At 47.0% G+C, this 16418-nt stretch overlaps 1 protein-coding gene across 1 annotated transcript in view; it reads right to left on the bottom strand.

Moving 5' to 3' along the window:
- Positions 1 to 16418, bottom strand: part of nkain2 (sodium/potassium transporting ATPase interacting 2) — a 651746-nt gene that overhangs the window by 562514 nt on the left and 72814 nt on the right. The gene's annotated exons all lie outside the window — the stretch shown is intronic.

The raw sequence follows: 16418 nt of genomic DNA, 5'->3' as shown, positions 1-16418 counted from the left end.
ACTTGAGGACAGCACCCAACTGATGGCACGTGGAATTCAGCTGGAATGATCAGCATATGCCCAGAACCAAGATTGTATCAAGTACAAACATCAAGTGGCATGACGGTGTGACATGAAGCAGATGCCAAATAAAAACAATACCGCAACTAGAGGCACTGAATAAGTCTATTGAAAATAGAACATCATCTAAGATGCAATGCAAACAAAGCACCCCTGACCAGCCCTCAGAAAACATATAGCAGCCTCCAACCAAGGTCACCATAACTAAGACTGGATGGATAAGCAAACTACCGCTAAGTTTCAGAGACATTTTGCTTTGTACAGTGGTATACTCTGGCACAATGTTATTTTATTTTGCTTTCATGGAATAGTTTTATTCTTTAAAAGTAAATATTTAGTTTAGGAAAAAGTAGAATGCTTTGAAATGATATATATGTACCTGTAAGGATGTGTATTTTAAACTGTAATCATTGACTACCACTGAGGCAGTATGTGATGTAATAGTCCCATGGCTCTTTACAGCAGAAGATGCAGAAGTCAGACATGTATACATAGTCTTCTAGTTAACACCATATGTATATATTTTATCTTATAATAAAGAATCCAAATATTGTTTTACCAATCCTTGTCATATGATTGTTACGTGTATGTTGAATAATAGAACTGTGTAGATGGTATTATGTTTCTTGAGTAAGGGTATATGTCACTGATGACAGTCTTGTGGGGAAGGTGAAATGTTGTTAGGTCTTTATATTCTCTCTGATGTGTCTTGTGTGCCAGTGTGTGATGGATAAGTTTAGAGTTGGACCGTTGGACATACTTATTCATTTGAGAGTGTTTGACAATAGCTGACTTGTCCCATTCACGGTGCTTGAAATAGGTTTGATGTTCCTGGAGTTTAGTCATCGTTGCAGGAATCTGACAGTGGCACTTTAGTTCAGCCACCTTATCGGCAGCAAGCATTAAGTGGACACACATGACACAATTACAATTTCAACACATAAAGAGACATTTATACAATTAATTATGCTACAGTAATGTGTTTTTCAAATATATATGTTTAATAAACAAAGGATTAAATAAAATACTAATGCATTAGGCAAAATAGCAGGAAATGAAATTACAGGATGATAAAGTGCATCTATTTCTGCAGTTGAAAACAATGAACATCCACTTAGAGCAGTGTTTTTCAAGCTTTTTGCCGGTAACCCACTTTCATCAACTGGCCGATCTTCGGGTACCCACGCCGGCCGACCTCTGCAACCGACGCCAACGATGTTTGTGACCCATGCCGGTCGACCATCGCGACACACCATTTTCACATAACTTTCATGCAACAGGTGAGCCTGCTTGGTCCTATGACCATCCTTGCTTTGTCTTTTAATATTACATTTCTGCTGAGGACTTCAGCTGATGATTTAGGTTCTCGCTGCATCCTTTGAAAGAACTCGCCATGGTTAGCCTTCAAATGTCTTTGAAATTTTGAGAGTTTCAGGGCGCGATTCTCCGCCCCCCCCCCCCCCCCCCCCCCCCACGCCGGGTGGGAGAATAGCGGAAGGGCCTCCCGACATTTTTCACGCCCTCCCGCTATTCTCTCCCCTCCCCCATGCCCGACCCACGCCACGAATCGCCGCTCGCCATTTTTTACAGCGAGCGGCGATTCTCCGAGGCCGATGGGCCGAGCGGCCGGGCCTTCACGCCCGTTTCAACTCGGCAGCAAACACACCTGCTTGCTGCCGTCGTGAAACAGGCGTCAGATGCCCGTTTGGGGTATTTGGGAGCCCGATTGGCATGGCAGTACCACTGGCGTGCCAAGGGGGGCATAGGCCCGCGATCGGTGCCGTAATGGGCGCACTCTTTTCCCTCCGCCGCCCCGCAAGATCAAGCCGCCACGTCTTGTGGGCGGCTGAAGGAAAAGACGCCAACTGCGCATGCGCGGGTTGGTGTTGTCCAACCTGCGCATGCACGGCTGACGTCATCGGCCGCATCAGCCGCCGTGACGCACAGGGCTGCGCTCCTAGCCCCACCCGGGGGGAGAATCGGCCCCGGAAGTGGGCGTGAAGGCTGCCGTGGGTCACGGCCTGTCCCACGGCAGCCTTTACGATTCTCCGCAAATGCAGAGAATCTCGCCCTTAAACTCTCATTTGCCAGTACTTCCCTGAATATAACACACATGGGCATTGCATCCTAATTTGCATTGGGACAATTACCAAAGCCATACGTCACGATGTATGTATATATCTTTATACTGCTTTGTTGCCAATTTCAGTTTTTTCTTTGTGGCTGTTCACCAGAGGCTTTGGAGCTCTGTGTAGACCTACACTAGCACTGTTTGTCCTGCCATGGAATCTTCTGAGAAGCTCTCGCCAGCAAATTCAGTTCTGAGATACTGGAATGTTTGTATCTCTGGCCCTCTCTTCCTTCTCACAAAACGATCCATCTTCAGTTCTTCACAGTCCTGTTGTCTTGCTTGCTTGCAGCTGCAGAGGCATGGACTTATAGGGCGCGTGACATCAGTGTATGTCCTGGACGCATGACTTGCTCTCTATTGCTGCTTCTGGCCCGAAGATTATACCGTTCCATTTAAAAGCCAGTTGTGGCTGGCATTCTCAATTTAAAAGCCGGCCGCAGCCATTGAGAGCTTCTCCTGTGATCGAGAATACTGTGACCAATCGCTCCATGACCCTCCTGACACACTCCCGCAAACCACCCATGGGTCGTGACCCGCAGTTTGAAAAATGCTGACTTAGAGGATCACCTTTCTACCTGATAATGCATTGTGCAGATAATGGTGGAACTTCTTGCATTATTAAAAATCTCGTAAAAGTATTTTCTGAAGTTATTTTTATCTACCATTTGTTTTTATCTACAATTTATTTTCTGATTATCTGAACTTTCTAAAAGGAATTTTGAATTCTAAAGTTTTTTTAACACTTGCATATTTCATAATATTATGATTACATTCTATGTATGTCTTTTAATACCTTCATTACAATTTTTAATTGCAGACCACAGGCCAGGGGCGCGATTCTCCCATATGGGGAGAAATCGTAAGGCTGGCGTCAAATCCGGGCGGGTTTGACGCCAGCCCCCCCCTTCCCGACCGGGAACCGATTCTGGTCCCCGGTCGGGGCTAGCATCCCGACGCCGTAAACTCCGGCATCGCGGGCTTAACGAATTTCGTTAAGCCCGCTTGCCAGAGTTAGCGCCGGCTGACGCGTCATATGACGTCAGCCGCGCATGCGCGGATTGGAAGACTCCAACCCGCGCATGCGCGGATTGGAAGACTCCAACCCGCGCATGCGCAGATTGGAAGACTCCAACCCGCGCATGCGCGGATGACGTCATCGCGCATTTGCGCGAAACCCGCGAATGCGCGGGCCGGGATGCCACTCAGCCGCCCCGCGAATGGATACTGCGGGGCGGCGGAAGGACAAAGAGTGCGCGGGCATCGGGCCCGCTGCCCGCGATCGGTGCCCACCGATCACGGGCCCATGGCACCCTTGGCACGGCCGTGGTACTGCCGTGCCAATCGGCGCCATGGTTTTAAAAATCAACAGTTTACGGCCGTTTTTACGAACGGCCAGACCAGGTGTGTTTGCCGTTCGTAAAAACAGCCGTAAAGGGCTGGGAACTCGGCCCATCCATCAGCTGAGAAAAACGGCGGCAGCGATTCGTATCGGGAGTCGGGCGTGGGGGGGGGGGGGGGGGGTAGAATAGCGGGAGGGCGTCGGAACAGCGTGGCCGTAAAATTTTACGAGCCACGCTATTCTCCGCACCGTCGGGAGTGCGGAGAATCGCGCCCCAGATTTTTGCCATAGTGGAGAGGCTCTCCAGCATGGCAGAATTCCTGGCAATGGTCAGAATTTCAATGTTCCCCCCACAAGATTTCCCATCTTCAATGGAGACGGGATGGGAGTCACGCTGGGGTCATGCATGCATGAATTATAGAGGCACTGCCATTTAAATCATCAGCTACCTCCACTGTCTTCTGATTTTTGAACTCTAGCTGCGTGAATCCTAGATGGTGCAGGACCAGGTCTGGGGAGATCTGAACTTGGTGAATTCTTTAGAAAGCTAGGGTATCTCTTTGGAGAGGAAAGGTACCCCTTTGTATCGGGTGATGAGACAGCTTTGGGTGAGGTAAGCTATCCTTTGAGATCATGAGAATTAAATATAATCATGCATTTTTTTTTACATATAAACTCATTTGAACTGTCCAGGAAGTGTCAAGCTGTCAAGAAATTGTCAATGTCTGTTAAACTACTACGGGGAAGCTAGTATTCCCTTCGGGGCTCCTCAAATCTTTTTGGCTGGTAGGGACACATAGAGAGATCACTCCCGATAATTCAGCCCCATGGTCACAGATCCCTGAAAGTAGCAGAACAGAAAGGTGAAGAAGGTAAGGAGGCATATGGAATAGTTTCCTTTGTTATTCGAAGCAAAAGATGTAGGGCGAGATTCTCCGCAAATACGGAGAATCGTAAAGGCTGCCGTGGGACAGGCCGTGACCCACGGCAGCCTTCACGCCCACTTCCAGGGCCAATTCTCCCCCCGGGCTGGGCTAGGAGCGCGGCCCCGTGCGTCACGGCGGCGCGGCCTTGACGCCGGTCGTCAAGGCCGCACATCAAGCGTCACGCCGGCTGACGTGGCCGATGATGTCGGCCGTGCATGCGCAGTTGCCGTCTTTTCCCTCAGCCGCCCCGCAAGACGTGGCGGCTTGATCTTGTGGGGCGGCGGAGGGAAAAGAGTGCGTCCATTACGGACACACGGCCCGCGATCGGTGCCCACCGATCGCGGGCCTATGCCCACCTTGGCACGGCCGTGGTACTGCCATGCCAATCGGGCTCCCAAATGCCCCAAACGGGCATCTGCGCCCGTTTCACGATGGCAGCAAGCAGGTGTGTTTGCTGCTGAGTTGAAACGGGCGTGAAGACCCGGCCGCTCGGCCCATCGGCCTCGGTGAATCGCCCATAGGGCGCGATTCTCCGCCCCTCACACCGGGTGGGAGAATAGCGGGAGGTCCTCCCGACATTTCTCACATCCTCCGGCTATTCTCCCCCCCCCCCCCCCACGCCCGACCCACGCCACGAATCGCCGCTCGCCGTTTTTTACGGCGAGCGGCAATTCTCCGAGGCTGATGGGCTGAGCGGCCGGGCCTTCACGCCCGTTTGAACATGGCAGCAAACACAACCTGCTCGCTGCCGTCGTGAAACGGGAGCCAGATGCCCGTTTGGGGCAACTGGGGGCCCGATTGGCCTGGCAGTACCACGGCCGTGCCAAGGGGGGCATAGGCCCGTGATCGGTGCCCACCGATCGTGGGCCGTGCGTCCGTAACGGACGCACTCTTTTCCCTCCACCGCCCCACAAGATCAAGCCGCCACGTCTTGCTGGGCGGCTGAGGGAAAAGACGCCAACTGCGCATGCGCGGGTTGGCGTTGTCCAACCTGCGCATGCGCGGCCGATGTCATCGGCCGCGTCAGCCAGCGTGACGCTTGACGTGCGGCCTTGACGACCGTCGTCAAGGCCACGCCGCCGTGACGCACAGGGCCACGCTCCTAGCCCCGCCCGGGGGGGAGAATCGGCCCCGGAAGTGGGCGTGAAGGCTGCCGTGGGTCACGGCCTATCCCACGGCAGACTTTACGATTCTCCGCATTTGCGGAGAATCTCGCCCATAAACTAGTACCATATAAAACACCGCTTAGGCCACGTCTAGATTTTTAGGTACACTTCTGATCATCATATTGTAGGTAGGATGTGATTACATCCGAGGGGAGATTTATGAGGATGTTTCCAGGAATGGAGTTTTGAGCTATGAGGAAATATTGTATAGGCTGGAGTTGTCTGTTTTGGAACAGAGAGGTTGAGAGGAGATAATATGAATGTGTATGAAATTATGAGAGGGTTAGATAGAGTGGATAGGAAAGACCAATTTCCCTTTATTGAGGTCAGCAACTGGGGACATAGATTTAAAGTAACTGGCAGAAGGATTAGGGGAGGTTCAGTAGAACTTTTCACCCAAATGGAATGCCATGCTCCGATCCATGAATGTGTTCTATGCCGCACGCAGATGGTACAGTAAACCCTGTTTAAATATCATTAACGGGCCCGACATGGCATTTTCCAGGACTTCTTTGATGCTCCACCTGCGCCAGGAAGAATTACCAATGGCACGGTTCACTTGTGATATTTCAAATCAGGACAAAGGTGCCATGGTTGCTGAGGGAGAGGGAGTATGAAAAGTGCCCAACGTTGCTGTAATGTGCTGACACATGAGGGCGGGGGCGCAACCTCTAGGGCTGGGGGGAGTGGGGGACTGCCAGGAGATGGGTCAGGGGGTCAGGCTGGATGGGCACAAACCACCATTGCCACAGCCTGCAAGGCAGCCATCCAGCTGTGCATGCCGCTGACTGCCCACTGTGAACTTTGCGCCACATGTCATATGGATGCCTCCCCAGGCCACCCACCTATGTACCCTCTGGCCCCAGCCGGCCCACCAACAGGACGGGCATGCTGCAGTGCAACCAATGCCATCATCCTGGTTAGGATGAGCGTCAGAATGCATTAGAATTGCGCGGGTTCGATATGACGCCAGTGCTAGTTCATTAATGGGATCGTTCTGAGACTGTCAGTGCTTTCATCCATGTAGAACACTTTTGATTCAGTCTTAGTATCTCCCAAGCGGAGAATTCCATTGCCCATGTTTACAAAACTGCGTTTGTTTCCTTCCCATCTGGAGGCTGCAAGAATCATCACAGGCAGTATGGAAAATCTGATGGACCACTGAAAGGTCCATTGACCTCAGGCTGGAATTTCCAGCCTCAGGTCAGGCAGGACCGGAAAATCTCACCCATATAATTTAAATATTTTATTAAATTAAGTGCAGACTTTCTGGTTCCATTAGCAGCCCAGATATGGCCGTTCATTGTTTCAGGTTTACACCTGCCTCAGCCACTGTAAGATAAACACAGACTAGCTTTTAATTGTAATTAACTCCAAGCTTGTCTAAATTACAATCACTTGAAATGCCGACAAATGGTTTAACCAGATGCCCCCGTGTATTTATATTTAAAACTTTAATTCCTAAAACTAAAAGTTTTATTCTAAAATATTTAAGCTATGAACCAGTTTTTCACAGAATGTTTCCCAGTGATGCCAAAGCTGAGGACAGCTCACGTTATTCATTGCTCCCAAATGAAGTTAAATTCCACTGCTTTTCACAATACTGCTGAAAAGAAATGAATTCGACAAGGATTCCTCAAATTTTTCACTGCAGCTTTGTCAGGAAATTTGGAGAAGCTCTGTGGAGCTTTAACCACAGCCACAGCTGCCTCTGCAGCTTCATATCAAAGTTTCATTTTCTGCCCTTTTTTAGCAAAGAGCCCAAATTCTACCCAATACAACTTCTCTTCCGCCTTCCCACTGGTACTGCAAGTTTCTCATTTACCTCAGGGGATAGGAAATTGTAGAGGTAGACCTGTAGCTGGTGATTGGAAAAGGGAAGAATGTGGAATAACTGTATGGCAATGTGTATGCATGTTTTTGCATTCACAGCTGCTACAGTCACAGGAGAGCTATAGTTAGTCAGTATCTGCTTCCTTATTACACCGTTTGTCACATGCCTCTGGTGGGCAAATAAGTTTCACTTCATCAAAGTGGTTGTAAGTAATGACTGTGTACAAAATAAAATGGACACTTTTATAGTTATCATAGAATATTAGGCATAGTTGTGGAATTCATAGATTAATGGGAATCAACAGTGCAGAAGGAGGCCATTCAGGTCCATCGCCGTCTGCACTTGGAAAAAGCACCTAACTAAGCCCACACCTCCACCCCATCCCTACACCTCCACCCTATCCCTGTAACCCCACCTAACCTGTTTTGTTTGGACACTAAGGGCAATTTAGCATAGCTAATCCACCTAACTTGCACATATTTACACTGTGGGAAGAAACTGGAGCACCCGGAGGAAACCCACGCAGACAATGGGGAGAATGCAGACTCTGCACAGACTATGACCCAAAGCCAGGAATTGAGCCTGGGACTCTGGAGCTGTGAAGGAACTGAGTTAACCACTGTGCTACCGCGCTGCCCATCAGTGTTCGTTGTCTAGCAAGGAATCTACCAAATGATTTGACTTGTCCAAACCAGGATCTTTATTGAATAGCACGTGGTCAGATAGTGATCTGTTACAGAGCAAGTTATCATGGAGTTTCTTTTCCTCCTCTGGAACAACACCTAGCACGACAGTTCACTTGTACATCTTACAAACATCTGCTGATGGCCATATGTGCCCCCACTTATATTGGAGTGCCTTGTCACATGACCACTGTCCTGCGACCACATGATGTGTCTGTACTGCCACCTGCTGATGGAGGTCGCAACACTAGCCATCTATGATATTGCTTACAGGCATATCACCAGAGTGGAGATGCAGTCAGAGAGCCAGGGACTACATGAGGAGTTGTCGGCGATCATCCAGTACCTGCAGGTGCAGTTGGAGGAGTCCAACCATATGCAGGAGCAGGAGGTGGTGCCAACATGCGTGCCACCCAGGCTAACCTTGCACAGGTGGCATCCGCGAAGGAGGCATTGTGGGGGCAAGGATTTTGGCTATAAATCCAAGCAAGTCCAAGTCCTCGGGAATTCTGTGCCAGTGCTGGCTGAGGTCCAGGACAGGGTTGCCGCCTCACAGGCACTCATGTGCGAGAGCCACTTGGAAATTGCAGCGGCGCTTCTGAGCGTGGCCCAGTCACAATGGGCCATGGCTGAGAGCATATTCCAAATTAGCAGTAAAATAACTCAGAATATCTATTAAAAAATTGAATTTGAGTTATCTAATCTCTGTAAATCAGTTATCTAAATCAACATGAATGAAAGCATCTCGATTATGAACGACTGAATCCCATGACATCACGAGTAGTATTACAATAACGTATATATATATCTAACTCTTTTAATGCAATAAAAATTCCAAAGGCATTGTAAAACAAGGCATGACACTGAGCCACGTAAGGAAGTCTGTCAGATGACCAAACGTTTTGTCAGAGGTAGATTGTAATAATAATAATAATAATATTATAATAATAATCGCTTATTGTCACAAGTAGGCTTCAATGAAGTTACTGTGAAAAGCCCCTAGTCGCCATATTCCGGTGCCAGTTTGGGGAGGCCAGTACAGGAATTAAACCCATGCTGCTAGCATTGTTCTGCATTACAAGCCAGCTGTTTAGCCCGCTGTGCTAAACCAGCCCTTAGATTGTAATAATAATGATGTAAGGAATGTAAGGATTGTCTTAAAGACTATAACACGTAGGAGCAGAAGTAGGCCATTCGGCCCATCGAGTGTGCTCCACCATTCAATGAGATCATGACTGATTTGATAAACCTCAACCCCACTTTCCTGCCTTTTCCCTTAACCCTTGATTTGCTTATTGGTTAAAAATCTGTCTATTTCAGCCTTGAACATACTTAATGACCCTGCCTCTACAGACCTCTGCATTAAAGAATCTCACAGATTTACTATCTTCTGAGAGAAGAAATTACTCATCATCTCGGTCTTAAATGGACATTCCTTAATCTGAGATTATGCCCTCTCGTCCTAGACTCACCCACAAGAAGAAACATTCTTTCAGCACCTACCCTATCAAGACCCCTGAGAATCCTATATGTCTCAATCAGGTCACCCCTCATTCTTCTAAACTCTGATGAGTACAGGCGCAAACTATTCAACCTCTCCCCTTAAGAAAATCCCTCCATATCCTGGATCAACCTCATAAACCTTCTCTGGACTGCCTCCAATGCCAATATATCTTTCCTTAGATAAGGAGATCAAAACTGTTCACAGGATTCTAGGTGTGGTTTAACGAGTGACTTGTAGAATTTTAGTAGGACTTGCGCATTTTTATATTCTATTCCCTTTGAAATAAAGGCCAACATTCCACTTGCTTTCCCAATTGCCTGCTGAACTTGCATGCTAGCGTTTTGTGATTTATGCACAAGGACCTCAAATTACTCCGTTTTCTGCAGCCTTTCTCCACTTAAATAATATTTAGCTCCTTTATTCTTCCTACCAGAGTGCATGACTTCACATTTTCAGACACAATATTCCATCTGCTAAGTTTTGCCCACTCTCCTAATTTATTTATATCCCTCTGTAGACTCTTTGTGACATTCTCACCATTTGCCTTCCCACTTATTTTTGTATCATCTGCAAACTCGGCAATAGTGCATTTACTTCCCTCTTCCAAGTCATTAATATATATTGTGAATAATTGTGGCCCCAGCACAGATCCCTGTGGAACTTCATTAGTTGCAGGTTGCCATCCTGAAAACCCTCCTCTTATCCCAACTTTCTGTCTTCTACCAGTTAGCCAATCTTCTATCAATGCTAATATACTATCCCCAACACCAGGACTTTTTTATCTTATTAAGTAGCCTTTTGTGATATACCTTATTGAACGCTTTTTGGAAATCTAAGTATATTATATCTACTGATTACTCTTCATCTGTCCTGTTCATTATTACCTCAAAGACTTCTAATAAATTTGCCCTCATGAAGCCATGCTGACTCTGTTTGATTATATTATGCATTTCTTAATGCTGTGCTATTAAACCCTGTATAATGAACTCTAACATTGTCCCATTGAAGGAGATTAAGCTAACTTGCCGATCATTACTTGCACTTTGTCTCCCTCCTTTTTTGGATGTTAATAAGGTAGAAAGGCGGAGAGGTATAGGGAGAGAATTCCAGAGCCAGGGGCCTGGGCAGCCGAAGCTGTGGCCACCAGTGGTGGAGTGATTAAAATCGGAGATGCTCATGAGGTCAGAGTTAGAGGAGCACAGTTATCATTGAGGGTGGTGGGACGGGAGGAAATTTTAGAGGTTGGGAGAAGCGAGGCCATTAGGGAGTAAAACAAGGATGAGAATTTTAAAATCAAGATATTGCTTAAGTTTAAGGAAAAACCAAATGTAGATCAAGTGATAGGAGAATGGGTGCAAGTTAAGACACAAACAGCAGAGATTTAGAAGGCTTCAAGTTTATACTTCAAATTTAAATCTTAACATAGAGATTCATAATGGAAAGAAATTGACAAAAATAACAATTAAAATTAAAATTTACACAATGGTGGCACAGTGGTTAGCACTGCTGTTTCGCAGTGCCAAGGCCTGAGGTGTGACTGCAACCTCAGGTGACTGTTTGTTGTGTCAGCGTGGGTTTCCTCTGGGGGCTCCAATTTCCTCCCACAGTCCAAAGGTGTGCAGGTTAGGTGAACTGCCCCTTACTGTCTAAACGTTGGTGGGGTTATGGGGTTACGGGGATAGGGTGGACATTGGACCTAGGTAGGGTGCTCTTTTGGAGGGTCAGTGCAGACTCAAAGAGTCAAATGGTCTCCTTTTGCACTGTAGCAATTCTAGAATTCTAAGGTGTGACAAAATCATGAAGCAGTGAAAATTTGGAAAAGATATGTGTGTGCCGATAAATAACATTGATTAACCAGCATCACAGGCTGAGGCTTTTTGTTGGAGATGCAAGTGGTAATTTTATGACTTTACACTCCCAGTAGAAAGCTAGCAGCACATATTGGAAACTTGAGCTCTCAGAAACAGTGTGAGATTACTGCTAATTATCAGAGATTGCAAACACTGGATGAAAATTAAAGTTTAGCATGCTCTAAACCCCCAAAATATTGGCAGATAAGCCAAATAAACATTACAAGTTCGTGAAAAAAAGTACAATTCAAACGCCAGAGCCCAGAAATTCAGACACGGCTGATGCTAGATATGACCCATACGCTTGAATGATAAGGATGGAAGCATACCCAGTATGGGCCTCAGGCCTCATTTCCCTGGAGCTGGTGAGCTGTACAGAAAAGCACAACTGTACAGAAATGCCTGTTGGCAATGTAGAGATAGGGAGGGGTAAAGCCATGGACAGGATTTGAAAACAAGGGTGAGAATTTTATAATCAAGATACTGCTTGAGCGAAAAACAATGTAGGTCAGCGAGCACATAGGGTGACAGGGGAATGAGTGAAAGCTAGGACAAGGGCAGCAGAGTTTTGGATGACCTTATGTTTACATTTCAAATCTAAAATATGAACATAGGGATTTATAGTGGAAAGAAATTGACACAAATAACACTGTAAAAAGTTAAATTGACACAAAATAATCCCACAGAATGCTTGGTAACTGTGTTCTGGGATGGGTGGGGTTGTGGATTAGGGGAGAGTGGCCTGTGTTCTTTTATTGTGTAGTCATGGAGTGGAGAGGATCTTCCCTGCCACCAGGTATGTACATTTTAAAAGTTCACCTTTTTGGCAATGATCTGTTTCTGCAACACAAGCATGTTTGGGAAATTACACCTCTCATTTTGACATTTTCTGATAGATTGCTTCTTTACCAACCTGTTCAAATGTAATTTCTTGCTTTTTAAGGATTTGCCATTTAAACTCATTAGATTCTCTTGTGACTTGGAACATGGTGAACAAAAAATGTGCTTGATCAAAGTTTAGTTAATACAAGTTAATTTTGTGTGTCGTTGCCCACAGAGAATCGCAGGAAATGCATCAAGGCTACAAATCTGCAGATCTTCTGGTACACCTGTTATAATTGTGATAGGACTCTGAAAGAAGGACTGCAGATTATGCTGGGACATAGATACATTGAATTAGAATCATAGACTCTCAACAGTGCAGAAGGAGGCCATTCGGTCCATCGAGTCTGAACTAACCCTTGGAAAGAGAATCATCTGAGGCCCACGCCCCGACCCTATCCCCATAACTCAGTAACCCCACCTAATCTTATGAACGCTAAGAGCAATTTAGCATGGCCAATCCACCTGGCCAGCACTTATTTGGACTGTGGGAGAAAGCCAGTTAACCCGAAGGAAACCCATGCAGACACGGGGAGAAAGTGCAAACTCCACACAGACAGTCACGCAAGGCCGGATTTGAAGCCGGGTCACTGGCGCTGTGAGGCACTTGTGTCACCCATGCCGCCCTTCCAGAATTCCAGTCTTCCACATCAATTTTCAAACATCACAGTAAGTAGCTGACACTCTGCCTACTCCAAAGTCAGCTGCATAGGAGGTGATGAAGGAGTGTTCTGGACACTTGGGCCTCAGGTTCCCATGTGCCCACCCTGGAAGAATATCAAGAACAATAAACACCTACTGTAGTGCCTTTAAAGCAATAAAATGTCCCAAAGTGCTTCACAGGAACCATGGGCGGGATTCTCCGACCCCGCGCCGGATCAGAGAATCACCAGGGGGGGGGGCCCACACGAATCGCGCCACGCTGCCCCGACGCCGGGATGCGATTCTCCACAGAGCATGGTCGGCGGTTCGGGGCCGCTCTACCTGGTCACCCCCGCGATTCTCCGACCATAAAAAAAAACCCCGAGTCACACCGGCGCCATTCTAACATGCTCTGAGCCGGCAGGATCTCGGCATTGAAGGGTCCGGGGTTGGCCTGTGGGGAGGGGTCCAAACATGGGGGGGGGGCCTCCGATGTGTCCTGGCCTCCGATCGGGACCCACCGATCGGCGGGCTGGCCTCTCTGTCTCCCGGCCTCCTTTCTTCCGCGCTGGAGCCTGTACTCCTGCGCCATGTTGGTTCGGGGCCGACATGGACAAGGGAGATACCGTGCATGCGTGGAAATTGCGGTGGTGGGACTGCGCCTGCGCGGGTTCACGATGGACCTACTGCGCATACACGCATCCCTCGGCGCCCATTCCACGGCTGGATCAGCTGGAGCGGTGTGAACCGCTCCAGCGCCCTGCTGGCCCCCTGTAGGGGCCAGAATTGCTGATCCTGGGGCCGTGTTGACGCCGTTGAGAAACGTGACGGCATTTCTCAGGATCAGAGGATCCCGCCCATGTAGCAAAATTGAAGATTGAGTCATATAACTTGATATTAGGATAGATAGGCAAAAAGATTCTAGGGAATGCTTTAAAGGAAGAGGAAGAGGTCAATGGAGGTGTAGGGAGGGAATTTCAGAGTTTATATCATAGGCAACTGAGTGCAAGGCTACCAATAGTGGAGCAATAAAAACCAGGAATAATCAAGAGGTCAGAACTGGAAGAACACATTGTGGGAGGAGGCTGCAGATATGGGGAGAGGTGAAGCCATGAAGAGGCTAAACAACAAAGATGAGAATTTTAAAATTCTGGAGGTGGATTGACCAGTTGTCAATGAAGGTGAGCGAGCAGAAGGGTGATCGGGAACAGGACCTGGTGCAATTGAGGATATCGATGAACCCAAATTTAGAAAGAGTAGAAAGTGAGATGCTGACCATAAGTCAAAGAGAGATTGGGAGATCCAAGCCTGGGTTTTAGATCTCAAAAACATTGTTCCTCAAAAACATTGCACTTCAGATAGGTGACTTGCACCCTGAACACCCTGAATAGATACAGGTCTCCTCCTTCACCCTCTTCTCCTCTTCCCACTTTCATCAGCTAGTCCCACACCATTTCACCCTTTGTTCATCCTCAAATGCAAACAATGTTCCAAGCAGAATTCCTCTGAGTGCATCCATATCTGGGAGCAACTTGTTTCTGCAGAAGTCTGAAGTCAACATTAGCACCTTCTGCCCCTCCCTCTCCACTCCTGCAGACATATGCAACTCCAAATAACTTAACGCACCAAACACTTTTTGAAGAATCAATGCAACTGCCAGAAAAACAAATAAAACAGCAACAACAGTAAGTAGTTGCTGGTGCCATTAACTATTGTTGATGAAGGTGGGGGTCTTCCAGTCGCTGAATTCATTCAGTTATACAAGGTTAAGATAGGGAATTAGCTGGAGCTCCAAGCTCCACCAAGATACTGCCTGCTCTGCAGGTACCGTTTTGGATTTCCTCCAGGTACTCAATGCCCGAAAAATAGGTACTATTTATTCCAATGTCTTACCCTTTGTTTTTATATCGATATTGTGTCATATCGACACTTTAATGGTTATAGAGTGAAAGGCGTTTCCAAAACTTTAATATGAATAGAGAAAGTTAGATAGAAGCACAACTCCTGAGCAAGGTCAGCATTTACTGCCTAACCCAAGTGTCTGAGAGAAGATAGTGGTGAGCCACCTTTTTCAACTGCTGCTGTCCATCTGGTATCGGTATACCCACAAGTGCTGTTAGGTTCTTGACCCAATGACAGTGAAGGAACAGAAATACAATTCCAGGTTGTTACGTATCAGAGTAATACCATTGGTGTAATGTCACGTGTTACACAATGGCGTTATTGGAGCATTTTGTGGGCTTTTCTGGAGCTCACCACTGTACCCTGTTTGAGAAACATCTTGTCAAATAAACCCCTTGCACTATGTTGTATGAACTCGATGTGTGCCACCTCTGATTCTTTGTCTTTGTGGCTGCAACAAAGAACATAACAAAAGAGAAACTGGCGATGAGATCTGGGCCATGAAAAAAAACGGGAGGGAAACATCTTTTGACAAAGATTTTGTAAGTCAGAAGAAGGAATCATCGATGGGGATCGAGGCCTATATTCCATCGGGAGTGAGGTTGGGAGAAATTCCAAGGTCGACTTCCAAAGTGAAATCATCATTGTAGAAAGTAAAAACTCATAAATAAATACTTGGACACCATACAGTTTGTAGCAGGATGCTGGCAAATCATCCGGTCGATCACGACAGCTGCTAGTGCAAGTGAAATGGTTTTTTAAAAAGCTATCGGAGAACTGTGAATTACAGGGCTTACTTCAAATGGAGGATCAAAGTTTTCAGTACACTTACCATTGTAATGGGTGGAGCTGCACGAAGCACTGAAACGGGCTGCAGGAACGCGAACCTACGGGGCTGCTGACTCTGCAGCCTACTGCCTAGGAATCGGTAGCAAGGCATAGAAGCACCTCACCTGCTTGTGCACTGAGAGTTTGTCTGCTTTAAACAGAGAGAAAATAAACAACAGGGAACACGAGCTGTAGGCATTGTTCAAGGGAACTTTGCAACATTATTTGGGAGATCTTGGTTACGGGAGATTAAGCTAAACTGGACCTTCATGAACCAACTTGTTGATTCTACAAACGATCTTCAACCACTTCTGAGAAAGTATGCAAAGGTGTTCGAGGAGTCACTTGGATCCATGACCGGGATTGAAGTGAAACTCAAGATAAAGGAAGAGAGTGCGCCTAAGTGTTTAAAAGCATGAACCTTACCCTATGCCATTCAATCTAAAGTGGAAGAAGAACACAAGACATTGCTGAAGACAGGAGTCATTGAATCTGTTACCACCAGCGATTGGGCAACTCCAATCGTCCCAGTCTTAAAGAAGGATTGTTCACTAAGAATGAGCGAGGATTTCAAAATGACCATCAACCATGTATTATGTGCTGATCAGTACCCTCTACCATGTATTAAATATCTTTTTGCAGACCTCTCAGGCAGCCAAAAAGTTAGCAAA

This window comes from Scyliorhinus canicula, chromosome 6 (assembly GCF_902713615.1).
Source record: "Scyliorhinus canicula chromosome 6, sScyCan1.1, whole genome shotgun sequence".
Classification (NCBI taxonomy): domain Eukaryota; kingdom Metazoa; phylum Chordata; class Chondrichthyes; order Carcharhiniformes; family Scyliorhinidae; genus Scyliorhinus; species Scyliorhinus canicula.
This window is presented reverse-complemented; position numbering and strand designations above follow the sequence as displayed.